This window comes from Bacillus rossius, chromosome 1 (genome assembly GCF_032445375.1).
Source record: "Bacillus rossius redtenbacheri isolate Brsri chromosome 1, Brsri_v3, whole genome shotgun sequence".
NCBI classification, from domain to species: Eukaryota; Metazoa; Arthropoda; class Insecta; order Phasmatodea; family Bacillidae; genus Bacillus; species Bacillus rossius.
Window position 1 is genome coordinate 7,737,294 of NC_086330.1, and position 18,795 is coordinate 7,756,088.

General features: G+C 33.8%; 1 protein-coding gene across 4 annotated transcripts in view; it reads left to right on the forward strand.

The window, feature by feature from the left end:
- The first annotated feature begins 901 nt into the window (after nt 1-901).
- Nucleotides 902-18,795, forward strand: part of LOC134531713 (zinc carboxypeptidase-like) — a 125,906-nt gene continuing 108,012 nt past the window's right edge. Inside the window, exons 1-2 of one of the 4 annotated variants that reach the window (XM_063367545.1) lie at nt 902-1,071; nt 17,366-17,533. The gene's annotated coding sequence lies outside the window, so the exon portion shown is untranslated. The remainder of the gene's footprint in view (nt 1,072-17,365; nt 17,534-18,795) is intronic. The other 3 variants (XM_063367555.1, XM_063367563.1, XM_063367534.1) reach the window with 3 other exon arrangements.

The following is an 18,795-nucleotide window of genomic DNA, read 5'->3' on the forward strand; positions in this document are numbered from 1 at the left end:
TCTGTGTTATTTTTCTTTTAATTTCTTTCTGGCCTGTGCAGAATACAGTCAGACAGACATCCTATCACGCGCGGGTCTTAAGGACTATATTCTTTACCGTGGGAGTGATAGTCATCACGGGCGGGACGTCCCGTAATTTTCTTAACTGGATCAGTGCGCGGAACCGGGTTTCGACCCACCTCGAATTAGTCACAGGCGGAAATGTGGCAGCCCCATGTAAAGTGTTCGGGGTCTTGTACATAAAGGACCATCAAACTTTATTAGAATTGTTTTCATTTAATCTCTGGAGACTAAGTTCCTCGGCCACGCGGCCTGAACCCCCTCTCTACCGAACCCTGAGTAGCCGGCAGTACAGCAGCATTGTCAGGAACTAGTCGACCAGACCACGACATATTTACTGCGTAAATTTGTTTTATGCTCAACGTCAGTGTCGCTCAGTAATTATGTAAAGAATTGTTTTTACACTTATTTGAATAATAATTTATCTGTGTAATAACTTGTTTTGTAAAAAAAACAAAATATTTTTAAAATAATTTGAGTTTGGTTTTTAATTTATTAATGGTAATTTTTAATCGCTACATTTTATTTTTTTTAAGTAAGTAAACCATTTTTTATTAAATTGTTTATTTCTTTTTCAAAAATAATATTCTCTATTATGTAACAATTTTTTATAATAATTGCCATTTCGATTTTTAATGTCTACAATCATCTTTGTTATTTTCCGGTACGTTTACTATTTTGATTATAAACAGTTCATTGATATTGATATTGATATTGATCTTAAGTAACATTAAAACTCATAACTTAATTGTTTTTGAAATATGTCAATTGTTTATTTTTGATGGAGTGAAGTTTTTCTCTGAAATTTTCTTAGTGGGTAATTGCAATACCTGTTTGACTACAGTAGTGAGTAACTGAAATGTATTTCCGTCTATCGCCATTTTGTTGAATGCTGTTGTGTAGTGTTTTGGTGGGAAAGGAAACTAATGTGTTTTATTAACTTTGTTCTATAAGTAATGCGTTATTATGATTTGCATTACGTAAGAAAGTGCTGCTATTGACTTTTTTATAGTAAGTTTTTTGTGTGGTTCGTAGTTATTGATTGGAAATTAATTATATATTTTAGGATACGTAGCGTCTTAGCGTGGTGCCCAAACTAAAAGTTTCCGTTATTTCTGGTTTGAATGATGCCATTACATGTTAATAATGGTGTCCATTAATCCTAATATAAAACGTTAGTCCGTTGTGAATATAATTTACGCTTAAGGTTTATTTTTCGAAGCATTAAGTATTTACGTGTGACCTTGAGGTTTTACTTTATTGGGATGAGTTGGTATTGGATCACATAGTTTGGCGTTATTGTTGTTGACTTGTTATTTACAATTCGTGTTACAATCTGGCATTAGATTATATACTAATACATAAGCCCTTTCTCATAGGACGAGCGCGGGCAAATGTGTTTTCTCTGGGGGACGTAAAAAGTACATCATTGCAAATTCAAATAAGTTAAATTTCCATAGTCCTTTCCTTTTCATTTTATGTAATTTAATAAGATTCTTTAATCCGAAAAAAATTTGTTTCTGAATAGAAAGGTCATTTCCTTTTGTAAAAACACGCAAGTCACAAGACGTAACCAACCCTTTAATAATTGGAAAATGGTAGAAAACAAATTACTACCTCGAGGTAGTTTTTGATAATTTGGTATTTATTATTTATTATTAAAACAAAACATTGACATTTTCTTTCATTGTGTGATGTGAAAGTATAACAAGTGAAAAACTTGTACATAATAAACAGAACATCCAGTGCTTGTATTCGCATAACATTTGCATCTTTAACAGTTTTCAGAACACTTCTCTTCCAATATCTCCGTCGGAAACGTAAGACAAATTAAAAGAAATTTGGAATTTGAGCATTACTTGCATTGTATTATTGCATCATGTGTAGTTCATAAACTGGTACTCTAAAGTGGGATTTCTGAACGTTTTGCACCTTGCGCTCTAGTGTAGTTTATAAATTGAGCCTTAAGATCCATCTGCGAGCGCATCATTGTCCCCAATTATGTAATACTGACATTGATAGTTGATTGGTTTGACATGGTTAGTGTAGACAGTGATCCAACTATGACCGAAAGTCAGTACACACAAATTCATTTTTAGCAGTGTGATTAGAATTCATTTAATAGCATTCACTTTTGCCTTACAAAATAACTGAGTATTGTTTAACTCCAACTTTCACATATTAAAATGTATTTTTAAAACTTGGCTGCGTTCTCCTTTACAATGCATGAAAACAATCACAAAACACTTATTTTGGCACCCTTTATTTACCAGGCTTTGGTACCATTTTATTAATCATTACATACAGACATCACAATTGTAATGGCTATTTTTCATGTGACAATGTTACTTAATTAAAATTGGAATCGGGACACGGACCGCCCACAGGTCCGTAGTGTTGTATACTGGTTGATTAATTTGTCTTACGTATATGTCCATGTTTATTCTTTGATTCTGATGGCATGTTCCTGTATATATTGATTCTGTTGTATAGTATGTTTATGTTTAAATTTATTTTGTTTGAAAGATCCTGGACATATCAAAAACTTGCTATATAACAATCATAGAAAAGAGAGGGAGGGATAGAAAGGCCACTCTCTGAATAACAGCTAGAACGCTATTTGCAGCGCTGTTGTGGCCGTGCACAGTATCAACCGTATAAACATTGGCGGAAGAATGACCTAAGTAGCTATTTATGCTAAAACAACCTATGTCACAAGATAGCATTACTATTGAAGTTTGCAATCACATCTACAGCATTAAGAGGGTGGAGAGTTTTCAGCTTCTTGACGTTTATTCTCTGTATCAATTCATTGTATACCGTTTCTTCGTAAACTGGGAAGCGGTGTATAACAGCAAATTTATCATCGCCACCAGGCACACAGCATTTTCGTACACGTGGCGGCATTGTATTTGACTTAATACATAATTTTATACTCAATTTAACAATCTTACCTCAATGAAAATATGACGACTAATAATTGAATAAATAAACGCCAGATATTTTCCAGTTTCCACCTACGAAGCAATAAGCAAGTAGCACGCAAATAACCTAAAGTCCTAAACAAAAATACGAAAGAAAAATTGCCACCATTACAAATGAGCCTTGGCAACGAATCGTAAACAAACTTTGAGACAAGAGTGTAGCGGCAGCACCGCTACTTCCTGAAACTGGCTGCAAATGCCGAGCCTTTCCGAAGTTGGCCGAACGGGAGCGCCTATCCCCTGGATGTGTTTTTTTTATTTTTACGCACGCGTTTATTATCTCCAGTATAAAAAAGCCACACAGACTGTTTAGTGGGTGGTTGGTTATATTAGGTAAGTATAGCTACATTAAAAATACTGTAAAAATCATGTTATGGTTGCTTAGCAAATAACTTTTTAATATGTAGCTATCCAGCGATAGGAAACCGTATACATGATTTCACAGTATCTTTAATGTAGCTATCCTAACCAAATCAACCGTCCACAATGTTTTAAAGTATTTATAATGTAGCTAACCTAACCTAACTGACCATTAATTATCATGTCCTTACCTGAAAATTACAAGTTGCGAATAATTGCAAGGGAATATGGGGCTTCCCGAGAATATTTGTGGAAGACAAAGACTTCCTAGATTTTATGCGGTATGAAATATATACAAATCCAAGAAGTACGTTTCTTCAATTAGGTATTTTCTTCTAAAAACAATTATAAATAAATACCGTTGCCTTGTTTAAGGTCATTCCTTTTAACAACACCTCCATATTTATTTACAATGAACAAAAAAAAAAAAAAAACAGAAGATGCACGATCGGACATTTTGCTCTCTCGTCAGTGAAAAGTAGGCTTCCCGTTGCGGGATCGCGCCGCCGACCCCGGAACGAGCGTGAGCGGTGCGACATTTGCAGCCAGTTGCAGGAAGTAGCGGTGCTGCCGCTAGACTCTTGTGCAGTGAGCACACTAGCGCTCTTACGGCCGTGCACACAAACAAAACGTTGTTCAAGCATCTCTCTAATGAGTGCACATCCCGTGATAACAATGAATGATTATTATTAGTTGAAATGAATTTAGAAATTTTTCTCGAGACCTGTCATAATTTGTTTTTATTGGGATTTTTTAGTTTTTTTTTTACCAGTATCCTTTGACTTACTAAATAAAAACAGCAAGCATCATGTATACACATGCGTAGAATCATGCCATCAGCATCAAGGGTTTAACTTTGATATGTGATGCGGAAAAATTACAGTGCAAAGTTATCCAAAAGATTTTCATGCTTACAACTTTGTGCATCAACAGTAAATGTTTTTTTTTGGGGGGGGGGGGGGGGTTCCCATAGGGAATTTTTTAGATGTATCTTTTTTACTTTATCATAAATAAACATAAACATATTATGTATTGCTAGAGACCTGCAAAATTCGCGGATTCATTTTGTGATATGATACACTTCAAATAATTATACCTTAGTGCTGCTTCTGCTGTTGGTTCTCTGTTAATCTGGAGGACTGAGTGCCAATTAGACACCCTCGCTCAAAGAAGTGTCGAATCACAGACACTCAGTCGAGACGACTTGCAAGTCAGCAGCCAATGAACAGGTGGCATTTGCCCGAGTGTGTAGAGTGTAGTAGAGTCTATCCTGGAGGTCACTGAATCCGCGAATTTTGCAGGTCTCTATGTATTACATTTTAAAGGTAGGGGCACAAACCTCTTATTATTTACAAAGATGTAGGAAACTACGCAAGTGACTTGTCTTTTCACGAAAGGCTGTATCAGCGATCCTGTAGGGCTCCTTGCAATGATGTGGTAGGTCCATATAAATGCTGACATCCTTTACAAAGCATTTTTCAAGGATCCTCCAGAGCAGGTATCAGCAGACTTGCGAGTGAGATGAGCCAGAGTTTAAGCAAACATATTCTCTGTATCTTCGTGCAATTTTAAGACAATAAAAAAGACTAAACAAAGTCGAAATATTTTATTCACAAATGCAACATGACATCTTAAAAATAAAGGCTAATTAGGGAGAAAAAAAACATGTTGGTGTAAAAAAAATATGGTAAGTCATTAGTAGAGCTCTACTGATAGACCAAGAAAACCTAAATTATTTTAATAAATTAAAAGCACAAGGGCAGGTGAAGTAGCGGGGTGGTGCGATGGTACGGTGTGAGCGCACAGGTTGTGAGGACATGCATTGTGATTGTGCTGTTTCATTTTGTTTAGCATTATTTTTGTCCTGAGACAGCGCAGTGAGTTGTAGAGCCTTGTAATTCTATGAAAAGAGCCACATGCCACATGCGGTCTGCTGACCCTGCTCTAGACTAAGGATCTGGTAGGGATGTATTTGGAAACATTAACTATCTTTGAGCATTTTGTTTCTTGATTTTTCTTAGTAAAGCATGTTTTCAAATTCAAACTGGATTTTAAAATACTCTGTAGTGCAAAAATAAAGTACAGCAAAAATAAGTAAGATACAACAAATACAAGCACAGACAAACTGATTGTAACTATGAAACAAAGATAGAATCATAAAGTAAACTGCAGTACCTATATTCATCTGACACTAATAAAGTGTTAATCACTAATTTCAACTAAACTTTATTTCCCAATAAAATTTATTTTTAACTATCTTATGCCTAGCATGCATTGCAATGCCTCATTCAATTTTTTTGTAATTAGTTTTAAGTAGGTACACATACACAAAGCATTTCTATATATTATCTCTCTATACCTCCATATATATATATATATATCACACTAACTCTCCCTGTATATAGCTCTCCATATATCTTAACTATTTCTCTCCATAGCACTATCATTTATATCCCTCCATCTCTACCTCTATCTCTATAAATCTCTATCTTTATTTCTCTCTTGACTCGCAAGCTACTATTAGTATTCAGACCGTAGAAAAGAGGAACCGTTATAAAATACTGGTAATTATCCGATACTACTCATGTGTCTTTAAATTGCCATGGTTGTGCAGAAGCCATCAACAATGAAAAGTCTGTTGCCATGCAGAAGAATAAAGCATCGCCAATAAAATGATAAAATTTAATCAAAAATAATAAAATTCTGCTTTGAGGGTTGGTTTTATCAAAATCTCAAGTGTCAAAGGTCAAGTGTACAAAGTTTCAACTGAATCGGTTGAACGATGCGTGAGCGTATAGAATACGAACAAACATTGATTTTTATATTTTAAATAATGTAAACTACTTGTTTGTCTGACTTTGGGAGCCTAAACATTGACCCCATCTGAATTCAAGTACACCATATGTTGCTAGGTTACAAGTACACAACTCTGTACTTGAACTTGTGCGCAACTTTAACGTAATGAGTAGAGACCTGCAAAATTCGCGGGTTCAATGACCTCCAGGATAGACTCTACTACACTTACACACTCAGGCAAATGCCACCTGTTCATTGGCTGCTGACTTGTGAGTCGTCTTGACTGGGCAGCCTATGATTCGGCACTTCTATGAGTGAGGGTCTCTAATTGGCCCTCATTGCTCCAGATTAACAGTGAACCAGTGGTAGAAGCAGCGCTAAAGTATAATTATTTGAATTGTAGCATATCACGAAATGAATCCGCGAATTTTGCAGGACTCTAGTAATGAGAAATAATTATTCCATGATAAAAAATAAAACAAGGTAACATTTAATTGTGATATACTGTACTGCAGGAATTAATAGTATATGCCATAAATTAACATTTCAATGTTTTATCCTCTCAAAAAAAGAAAAAAGACTAAATTTGTTTGTAACGTACTTCCCAAAAGTATAAATACTTTAAGGGCAGACACAAACTCAAAACATACATGATATGCAGTATAACGTACAAGAGGTGGGTACTGCGTACAGGGTAAGCAGCACATACCAGTACAGACCTGCCAACTCTCACGATTTTGGTGCGAGGCTCACGATTTTAAGGTCCATCTCACGCCCTCACGCCAAAATAGTGTTTCCTCACGATTTTTCGGGGCCCCAAGATTTTGTTTGTAAAAGTTACAAAACAAATTTTACGAAAGCTTACAGTAACGAGTTTCCATCAACACTAGAGTCACGTAAAGGAAGCAATTTTTCGTTTTGTAGCGAGTGCCGTGCTGATTTTTCTATCTCGCATAGTGGAAGAGGATACATTGTGAAACATGTCTCTACAAAAAAACACAACTAACATGTGAAATGTATTGCTTCCAATAAAAAAATTAATTTTGCTGTGAACAGTGATAATATTGTTACACGAGCAGAATGTTATTTTACATCTTTTTTAGTTGCGGCCCTGCATGATCACTACACGACAGCGCTAAATTATGTTCAACTAAATTAAATCTGTAACCTATAATTTGTTGAAATAAATTTTGAAGCAGAGACCATGTAACATATGTACAGGTATGTCACTTAAATTTAAAGATCCTCATTTGTTGTTTTTTATATCTAACCTGTATTTATGGGCCTGAAAAATTTTTATCGAGGACCTCATGATTTTTTAAGTTTGAATGTTGGCAGGTCTGCCAGTACGTCACAACAACATGTAGGCCTAGTCGCTAAAAACAATGTAGACACCACCTGCATTGCAAGAACAGGTTGACATCTAAGATGCACATAAAATACATTAACACATAATAAACAACTAATTAATAAAGGCATCAACTAGTACAAGTGACCGACTTAATTAAATATGGATTATACAGACTAGTAAAGAACCAAACATTACTCTGGTTTTTTACTAAGAAAGACTAATCTTACTATGATTTAGTAGTACAGTTTCAGGAATCAAGAAAAGGTTGAATATAGTAATCTTGATTGTTGAATTTTTTAATTATTCTATAACTAAGATAATTTCTGTTTTCTTGAGTACATATTAAGGAGTGAAGACTATTATTAAAATGTGGAACTCTTAGCCCCAGTATTTTCAATATAGTTTTTAAAATTAAGCTTAGAACTATAACAATTGCAAACAAAAAATTAATATAAAAGGATGGTTATGTTCAGAAAGCATTGTAAAAAAAAGTGGAGCATTGTATTATAAATTTAAAAAGTTTGTTTTGAATGTTTCTTTTTTAACATTTTCCAAATTATTATTAATATTCCAAATCAGTGATTTATATTCTTACCTAGATCGAACTGAAACTGTATAAAGATTAATAATGGGATTAACATTGTTTTTATCCTGACCTCCAGCTAGCTGACAATTGGTATAGATTACACATACATAAACACTTGAAGAATTTTGCTGGGCGCCAAGAGAAATTTAAGTTCGCAGAATATTCCTTTTTGATGTGTCAGTCTGCATTGAAAATTTCTTTGCATAATTAAAATAATTCATAAATAAAATTAGTAGATTTGTTTCATTTAAATAATTTGGGGAACACCCATTATTTTCTGCACCTTTGTGGTGATATAATTAACCTTCAGCTGAAGTTTGTCAAATTCACACTCAAGTTGTACAGACAAGTTAACTTACATTAACTTACTCTTGTCACCATAAACTAGTTTACAGTGAATGTTTTCGTCTCAGTTGGTAATAAATTTTTATGAGAATGAATTAGGTACATGAAATTTTTCGTATGGGTTTTCATGTATTATATGTAGGCCTGTGCGGTTCCCTGGTTTTTTGGTTCCTGTTTCAGTACCTTTCAAATTCCTGAGTCTGAACTAACTTTTGAAATCTTTGGTTGTGGGTACTTTTTATGCATTTTTGTTACCTTGCATTGTGATACTTTTATAATGTGGGAAAGGTAAACATGTTTTTTCAATGTTACCAACATCTCTATGTAATAATGCACGAAAAATGTATGTCAGAGAGAATAGTTACAATTAATTGGAGGATAGGGAGGAACTGAAAGACGCTTTCGACAATTTTTTGGCCATATTTCATTCGGTTAATTTTTGTATTCGTTAAAGCATAGAATATTTAAAGACACAAACACATTTGAAACAACATATCTCTTTTAGTTCCTTTCATATATTGGTGATACTTTTTTTTTTTTTTTGCCAGTTTGAATGTTACTATTTATGGCTGTTTGTATGTTAAAGGCCAATTACAGTATAAACAAACCATGAAAGCAAAACATTGTATTATAAAACAAAGTACGTTAAAAGTAAAACTGCAGATTCTAAAGAACAAAGTACATTAAAATTTATATATATATATATATAAATCAGTGCCAAAAATGTTGTACTGTACAATATCTTCGCAGACAGGATTTTGTTGTCAGCAACGATTTGCCTACCTATTCCATGGCATGAGGTTGGTTATAAGTATGAATTTTGGGGTAATGCAAAGAGTGTGTCTCTCTCTTCTTTTTCTTTTTTTTACCCAGGTAACTTCATATTTATTGTAGCATTAAGATTTTTTTTCTCTTTAAGAACCAAAACCGGAACAGAACCTAGGTTCTTGATGCAAAACCGAACCGGAACTGAAATGATCATTAAAAACCAGAACCGCACATCCCTAATTATATGTTATAAGTGTTAAAATTAGTTGTTTTTTTTTTTTTGTGTAAAATAGAGAAAAGTTTAATTTTATTTTCTTTAATTGAAGATTTGGTATATAATACTAAGATTTCAAGTTGAATCATGAGTGTGTTTAGGTTTCCAATTATGCAGTAATTCAAACTTTTAAGCTGTCTGGTTGGAGTTGAAAGCACACAAGATATGCTTTCTTTTGTTTGTGAATGAATAACATTTTAGGTTTGATAGAATATTTTTGAATGAGTTACTTATTGCATAATTTTCATAATTCATTTTAATATATTGTTAAATTCATGTTACCTTTCTAAGTGATTGTGAAGTTTTGCTTGGGTTAACATTTGAAATTTATTAACTCTTGCAAAATATAGTTTTTGCTCCAACTGAACTCTGTAGTTGTGAATGGGCTTTTTTAATGATTTTCATTTCATAATTTTCCTGTATGTCACCATTTCCCCTCTATAATTATTTTCAGAATCTATTTGGAAATGCAATTTTTGCTGTATAATCAAGTGTAATTTGTGTTACTGTTACTCAAAAACGCTAGTTACTTTTTGAAAGGAACAGAAAATCTGTCGTTTTCTTTGCAGTGTTGACATTTCTCGTATTTATAAAATTTGAAAAGAAAAATGAAGATGGCATTAAAAAAGGCATGTTCACATCTTGTCGATGCAGTTAGCACAGAGGAGTAAGAAAAATACACAATGGTTAATGCTGGTTAAAATATCAAAAACAACAGTACACCATAGTTTTGTGTTTCTTGTGTGGAAACAAATCACTGTGATATATGATAAAGGCTATGACATGATAAGAGGCTCATTCCGTGAGATCTGGGTGTGACATTTGTTATCATTGTACCAAATAAAATAAAATATGTGAAAAGAATAACTTTACACTGTTAATGTATGTGACTTTTCTCGAATCTCTATAAATGTCCGCCAAATTTTATGAATAAAATGTGGAATAATTTGTTGGGGAAAAATTGGTATATGTAGTTCCGGGTGCGACATGAAATTAGCTTCTGTTCCCATGTATACTACCACAAACAAGAAATTATGTGAAGTGTATTGAGCTAGTGATATTAAATAATCATCGTGTTACAGTGTAAAGATTGACTTTTTACATGGACTATCCAGAAGTTAGAAATAACTTAACTCTTTTAATTGACAAATCTCACAAAAAATTCCGGGTGTGACAGAGTGCAACACACCAAAGGTATTACAGTATTTTCTCGAGTCTTATACAATGACAGTAACCTATACTTGAAAATCTACTAAACCATATAATATTATAACAAATTTTAAAAATTTAACTTCATTTAAGTCAAAAACATAACATAATATTATCATAATTCAGAAGAACAAAAAAGGAAACAAATTATTAAATACTATAAAAACCTAAATGATTACTAAACTAGTCTACTTAAGAGATATAATTCTTGTGACTGTTGTCAAATAAACTGTAACAGGCATATAATAACTACAACACAAAAATATGTTCAAAACATCAAACACGCTTTATAATGTCCAATTGCCTAAGGGCTGTTTTCAGACTCTTGGGTTGAATTCATACAGCATATGATCACCATGAAGAATTATTTTTGGATAAGGTACAATTCCAAGTACTTGGGACGATGCTACATAAGACACATCTGATTCATCAGCTCTGTACAGTCTACCTGTTCCACCATATTGTTTTAAAAACAGTATTTGTACATCACCTTCTACAGTAACATTTTTTGGCAAATTCCCAAGTACATTGTAGTCCTTCCTATATATACCATTGGCACTATCTAACTGTGCTTTAACAAAAACACAAGGTGAAAGATTACTGTGAGAAAATGCTAATGTGGGAATGTGACAGGTATGTAGAATTTCAGAGTTTTCCTCAACTTCTGAATCTGTGTAAATGTCTTCAATCACCAGTTTTTTTGGAGTTTACTGCCTCACAGGGGTGCAACAACTAAATTTCCAAAGGGGGGGCAATATACCTTTTTATAAAGAATCATCGATCCCCCCTATTGAAGCGGGGGTGGGGAAAATTTGTATTTCAAGGTGGAAAGTGGTGCTATTTAAGCAGTTTTATTATCTAAAAATTGATTACACAGCACTTTCTTTGCCCCCCTTTGCCCCCACTTCAAGGTTTCAGAGGGGGGGCAAAATACCCTTGCCCCCCCCCCCCCCCCCCCTGTTGTTGCACCCCTGCTGCCACATAGTTAGTTTCTGGAAACAACACAATTTTCTTCAACGTAGACTTAGCAGCCTTTGCTGCAAGAAGAGAAAATTCATCTGAACTTTGGAAGTGATGAAGCGATTTAATACTTTCAATTGGTAAAGCATTGTTCCAGCGTTCATTCAGTAATGTTTCCTTTTCTTGAACATCAGTTCTGGGTACAAAAAGGCAAGTGATGTTTTTAACTTTAGTGCAGGCACACTCATAAAATGTTTTTGCTGAATCTACTTTACATTTGTACGAATGTGCTGCATTCCATACAACTCTTTTGATGGTTCCTCCTATTCCATCCACTGCCCCTTTCCCATGCGAGGCGGCAAAAAAGTTCCAAGTTGCAGTGACATCCACATTGTTAGTACTATGACACAGATTCGATAAGTATACTTGCTTTTGAACTGTGCAGCGCAATTGTCTGAGAAGAAGAATTCAAATTGGGATATATTGTGCGGAAATCCTCAATTAGGTATAACTTTTATGAATATCCAAGTAGAATATTTACTGTGCGCCAAATCATCGCTGATTACTGCATAAGAGTGTACAGATTTTGCAGTCCAGATACAGCATGTGAACATTGTGACCTGTTCATCTGACCAGTAAGCAGACTGTGTTTCGTCCTGCTCTAAAAGTGTGAAGTTTTCTGCAAAGTCTATTTGCACTAAAACTTTATCTTGACAGATGTCATTTTTAAATGTTTCCAAGTGTTTAGACTGAACATTTTTGACATAGCAATGTATTTTGAAAGTAGGAAGTTGATCATTCAGCTGCTCAGTTGCTGCAGCTAGCGTAGTATCTTTTTCAATCTTTTTTGGATGTTGTTCAATATTTACCCACTCTTAAGTATTTGATTGTCTGTTGTGGGTCGTATTCTCCTAGTATATCTTCAATATCTCTGTACTTGCACATTTGACATTCATTGTACATGCACATTTCATTGGTTGGGTCACATATTAATTCGTCAAAAACCGGGTTGTGATTACATGGACATTGCAATATCTGTTTAGAAATTGATTCCAACGGGTACATAAAATTTGCATGGTATTTGCAAATGAATACACGATGAGGCATGCGAGACATACTGAGAATATTTTTTGGCCTTAGCTCGTAAAATTTAGACTTCTTTATGCTTACATTTGGATATTCGGAATGAAATTGTTCCTTCATTTCGGGAACAGTCAACATTAAATGCCGAACCTGTTTATGCTCCTTTTTACCAGTTTCAGGATCTTTACAGTTTTTACATCACGTCTACCTGGAGCTTGACGACTAATGTCATCTCTGTTGTAGAAATCAATCACAAGATTTACTGAATCTGGTAATGGATGCCCCGCCCCTTCTTCTTAGCATCACTGGAGACCTTTGTGGGGTTCAAAACAGATTGACCAAATGTATCATCACACAATGTTTTCACACAACGTTTTCACAAGAGCCAGTTTTTTTGAGGGACTATTAGGCAATAACCGCTTGACTCTTTTTACTGCCTTACCAAAAGACTGCATACACCGATATGATTCAATGGGAGAGACTGAATCTTGATCACTTTGACTGTTTGACACCCTTAGTTTCTTGTTTTGGCGACATTTCTGCTGGCGTAGTCTGGCATTTTTTCGCATTTCATACAGTAAATATTTATCTCTTTGAACTTGCTTCTTCATTGACTTTCTTCTTTCTCTGTCCCTTTCACGTTCTTTATGGAGGTAGACTTTCCATTTTTCAGGACTCTTATTTCATTCTTCGTCTGAATGCTGTCGATTTTGCTTTTAGCATTTATTCTGAAATCAAAGAACTTAAAGTAGGTTAAATTGAACATCCTAGAATACAAGTTTTATAATTGAGGCATATGCACAAATTTATTTCAGGTTAGGTTAACTAGACCTAGTTGTGACATTAATTTTGAGAAAATGTATTGTCTGCTCTTGGGTATTTGTACAAATCATGTAGAGCATTAAGGCCAAATAATAGTCACAAATACTAATTTATACACTTTAGCTCAGTTTAATTCTTAGAAACTATGGTAAGACTGAGTGATTTGGAATACAATTTCCTATCTACAAATTTTTATACACCCTTGGCTCAAATTTTCACAAAGACTAGCAAATACACAAGTACCTCACTATTACCATTATGCAAATCAACAGGTACTACGATGAGCATACTGCCACCATTTTTTCTCGTTTCTATGATAGTAATTGAAAATTTGGAAAATTGCAGGCATTCAATAAGTGTCACACCCGGAACTCTGGTTTATTATGTTAAACATTTTTTTATTATGCTCTAATTTGAACTAGACAATAGCCTAAAGTGTTAAAACGACATTCACAAAACAGCAAATGAATTGCAATGTATGAATAATATTTATACAAACTAATTGTATAATCTGGTTCCGGGTGTGACACAGCACATGGTACCAAGAAGCTATATATGGCAATATATTTACCTGAATATGTTGATTTTGTCACGGACACAAAAAGCAAACTTCTTCTAACTTCAACCACTGATTTTGGTGGGAAACAGTTGCATGCTGTAATTATGGCAGATCTGACTAAAAAGATTTTGATTTCCCTTTAACACAGCTTGGTCACATTAAAGACTATATCTCTATACCAAATACATTGAAATTTAAAAAAAAAATAAAGAAAGACCAATATTATGGATTAAATTTGACTACTGTAGAAAATGTTTAATTTCTTTGAAAAATAATTTTTATCACTTGGCTCATTTGACATGGAATAGCTGAGGAGATACATAATGCCATTCGCAGAGATTTCTTTGCACGTTTGCTTTTTTCTTGTAAGTACAGTCTCTGGCACACACTTATTTTAATCAACCCTTATTCTAAACCCTCTGTATTTTCAATAAAAATATCTGACGTACATATTTTCCATTACTAGTCAAATTTCCTTATTTTACTTTAGTTATGATTGGAGTGTTTTAATTCTTCTCTTGAATTATTAGTTTGATCAATATTAATCTATTTTGTAACATATCATAGCACACAATTTTTCTTGGTTTCGTAGCTCTTTGCAATCAGCATGAATTTTGGAACTGTCATAATTTTAACAAAAAAAAAACTTTTGAGATGTTTAATAACCTGACTCATACCCTAACCAAGACTTAAGTTGCTTGTTCAACTGCATAAAAAAACATAGGCTTTGCAGAAGAATAACACAACAAACTGCAATGTAAAATAACACGAATACAGTGAAAACCATTGCACCTATTATAGAGTATAACAATGTCTAGTAGGTATTGGTTAAGTATCCACATAAGTGTTTATTTGAAAATATGACACACATATTGTGCAAGTACATACCAAATTAATTTTTCCTCAATTCATGTCCGAATGACTATTCAATTATTCCTACATTTAAAAGATTGGCCATAGATAAAAAAAGGTGAACACTTAGATTCACAAAACCTAGGATCAAAAACATCTAAATTATTTAGCAAAATAGGTTCAATCAAAACTACTTAATAAATAAATTAAAAATAAATACTTGAACAGGTTCCACAGAATAAAAAGAAATGGAGTACAATAAAATTTGTAAGGAATGCTGTAAATGAGTATGTGATCCCAACTATTGTTACACGTCGGACCGATGAAAACTTGAAATTTATAATCACTGTATCAGGCATATAACTATGAAGTATAAAGGATACATCCAATACAAAAATTTAGGTTAAGTTGCTGTTACGATAAAAGATTGCCAAAAAAATTTTAAATTTGATTTTTTTTCTCTCCAGAATATACACTTCCACCATTAAAATATCTAGGTGCATTTATCCGTTGTCTTCTCGAAAACATCACAAATGAAGATTGTTTCAAACCAAGATATATTCATTGCAAAAATTGTTAAAATAACTGTTGGTGATCGAAGATAGTCATGCAGTTGTATACCAGCAGTAAAGCCAAGGAAATGTAGTTTCTTTGGAATGGCCAAAAGTCAAATTTAAAAGCCTACATCTTAGCACATCCTGAACCACACTATTACATTTGCTCCGAACTACATTAATTATTTGCGGGAGCCACCACCCAGAGCAACTGAAGGACAACGTGAGGGCATCTACTCAGACAGGAGACAGCTGTCACGTGGCCCAATCAGCCAGTAGAAGACCAGCTTTTACAAATTGTCCAATCTCAGTGTGTTGCACTAAAGAAAACATTCTAAGAGTTACTTGGGGATTCCCAATAAAACAACTATTCCCCTCTGTATTTTAAAAAATTCTGGAAACACCATATAATTGGTTTTACTCCCATAATCCCACACTTCTAATATTATTACCACATTACATTACTTGTGTAATATAAAATAACTCACAGAATGTCTTTTTAAAAACAAATTAATAAAAAATAATGATGCTACATGTTATCTAGAAGTAGGTTGCCAAGATGTTGAACATTTTCAAACGGTAAACAGCTGATGTTCAGAAAGAAGTAAAACTAATTATAATATCATTATTTACCAGCTTGTGAAATTGCATGCAGTGTTTGAATATCTTAAACTGTAACCTTTGAGTATGAACACACATTTCTGATGCTATTTATCGCACCGCTGCTATGTTATACACCACGTGTGTATCAGTTGGTGGTATGAAACAATTTAAAGGTTAGCAATGTAATTTTAACTATAAGTATTGAATATTTACAACAATTTTAATGTGAACAGTATTTTGATGTTTGTAACTTTTACAATACAATCTTTATCTATGGATAGTTTTAAATGTGTGAAACAAGAAAATTAATCTATAAATAAATATTTTGTTACCAGTGAAATAAAATTTTCAAATTTTTACATCAAAATTGTTTATTCAACAAATACATCAACTATTAAGTGGTTGCTTGCCCTTTGATGTCACTGATTTATACAGTGGCTCACAAGTCTCTAAAATTAATAATAAAAAAACACTCCACGTGTTGGCGTGTAATCATTGAATGCAGTATGTGTTTCAGAAGTGCGTGGAGAATACAACATGTCTGATTGTTTGAAATCAGCCTGCTGTTTTCTTATACTGACCCAAGTTACTTCATTTAGATTTCTTTAAAGAACTCCCGGCAAATACTGGTATGAAGTAGCTTGGCTTCTGGGTTGTAGCCGTGTCCTTGGTGAATAATTCACCGACGTTTCTGTCGACATTGCAGTCGCCATCATCAGGGAGAAGTTACAGATTCATTAGGAAGGTATAATTCGTCATCTTAGGTAACTGCTCCCTGATGGCAATGTCGACCAAAACATCTGTGAATTATTCGCCAAGGACACGGCTACAACCCAGAAGCCAAGCTAATTCAGACAATGGCCATGAAAGCCTGTGAACATTATTAAACACTGGTATGGTTTCTAGAATTATCTCCAGCTCTCAGTGGCACCAATAAATATAACAAAGCACATGAAATACCTACATGTATTTATTTTGATATTTATGCTGATTCCAGCTACTTTTTCTACAATCAGTTACTCCCAGTGTGATGGAAACCGTATATTGTGTGTACATGTGTGTCTTTTCAGGTTTTATTAGAATATAATAAACATAGCTATTGTAGATTAGATAATAATAGGGTTTAAAAATGTATTCTTATCTAGTCTTTCCTTGAGTTTTTCTGGTTTTAATTGATTTTTTTTTTGTTTTCTTTTCAGCTGTTATGCAATTAATTTGGTACTAGGTCTGCCTACCTACCCATCCAGGTTATGCATTTTCCCAAGGACCTTCTACGAGAGAATTAGCAGTTGAACTTTCTTCCTCCTAAATGCTAGGTGTTCTTTGAAGAGAGAAGATTAGGTTTATTCTCACTGTTGATCAGTAAGGTAATGTTTCATAGCAACACTTCATTAAAATGAAATTTTTTTCCTACACAGCCCAAAAGGGCTTAATTATCACCACTGTTGTCTTGTCTTCTGTGGTGATTTTTTAATTGTTCTCAGAGGCTGTTTTATAAAAGTTATATAAGTAGGTATTGGAAATATACATTCCATCATTGGGGTGTTAAAACTTGATTACAATCACAGAGCTGCCAACCTCAAACACACCCATCAGTAATGATAATTAAGTTATATGAAAAAAGTACGCGTAAATCATGCACGATAAATTTTTCTTGGGGTATTTTGACACACTCACAAGATAAAACAAGGACAATAATATTCAAAAAAAGAAAAATATAGGCCTATGTATATGAATAATATGCAAATTAATGAATAAAAAAAATCTATTTGAACAATACAATCATCTGAATATGTAAGAAATGTCAATAATTTTACCGGAAATTTTGAATCTTCAATTCAAAGTATTCAAAGTTAAACTTTAAAACAACTTTCTTTTTATTTGCTTCTTTTATCCTGGTTGGATAAGAACTGTCATGTAAACAACCAACAAGACAAACACAATGACTTGTAAACAATAATTCTGCGTTCGTTAGTTTTGTTTCTTCAGATGTAGCGAAAAAACGACAATGTAGATTTATTACTCGTCATGGCTATAAAATGACCCGCATGTTTCTTAGATTAATATGCCGTCTACAATCATCCCTTCCACCATGTGCAATCGAAAAGTCACACGTGAATACATTACAAAACGCGTGGCGTTCCATACATTTGAAAACTAGCATGGCCATTCTTTTGAATATTTAAGTCGAAAGTTCTGAATAATTGCGTGTTTTTTTTTCCCCTCAGATACACATTATTCTGTCACACGCTTCATTTCTACAACCGGCACTGAAGAACACAATACTATCGAAAAACATAAAAAAATTTCACGTCTGTAGAGACGGAAAAACACTATGATGAAAAAAATGGCTTTCAAGAAATAAATTAAAACAACACAGGTTAGCCAAAGTACCGTACAAAAATTATCGTGATGTAAGTAGCCTTCAAACGATAAGTCCGAGAATATGTACTAGTTGTATCATACAACGGACGTAATACGATCCCATTTATATTTCAAAACACGAGAATTAATTTACTTATTTCGACAGTACATGCGCACACTTATTAGTTCCATTATTTGCACAACCAAGCGAGTATTCAAACTGCGTTCACGAAACACGCACAGCAGAAACTGAATTTTCTCCGTT